The 410-nt window shown below is 33.9% G+C and overlaps 1 non-coding gene across 1 annotated transcript; it reads right to left on the bottom strand.

Annotated features, from left to right (window-relative positions):
- LOC113785190 (small nucleolar RNA SNORA69) lies at nt 1-125 on the bottom strand. The gene has a single exon (XR_003471346.1). It is a non-coding gene; the product is annotated as a small nucleolar RNA SNORA69 (small nucleolar RNA).
- Between the last annotated feature and the right edge of the window lie 285 nt (nt 126-410).

Raw genomic sequence — 410 nt, 5'->3', positions numbered from 1 at the left:
AATTATGGTTGGGCATATTACAGCGCTTTCTCAAAAAAGCGTTGTAAAATGCCCAACCATAATTTCATATATGGGTGGGCATATTACAGCGCTTTCTCACAAAAGCGCTGTAATATGCCCACCCATAATTTCATATTATGGGTCTGCATTTTACAGCGCTTTTCTTGTACATTTTACAGCGCTTTCTCAAGAAAGCGCTGTAAAAGGTGCACCATTAAAGCGCTTTAGAACAACATTTTACAGCGCTTTTTAAAAAAAGCGCTGTAAAATGTGTGTGTGTTTTTTTTTTTAAACGCTGTAAATTAATTATTTGAAATGAAAGCGCTTTTTAGCTTTTTATGGCATTTTTTTTAAAAAGCGCTGTCTTTTATCTTTGTATCCAAAATTATTTTGATCCAAAATCACTTCAC

Source organism: Cicer arietinum, chromosome 1, assembly GCF_000331145.2.
Source record: "Cicer arietinum cultivar CDC Frontier isolate Library 1 chromosome 1, Cicar.CDCFrontier_v2.0, whole genome shotgun sequence".
In the NCBI taxonomy this organism is placed as follows: domain Eukaryota; kingdom Viridiplantae; phylum Streptophyta; class Magnoliopsida; order Fabales; family Fabaceae; genus Cicer; species Cicer arietinum.
This window is presented reverse-complemented; position numbering and strand designations above follow the sequence as displayed.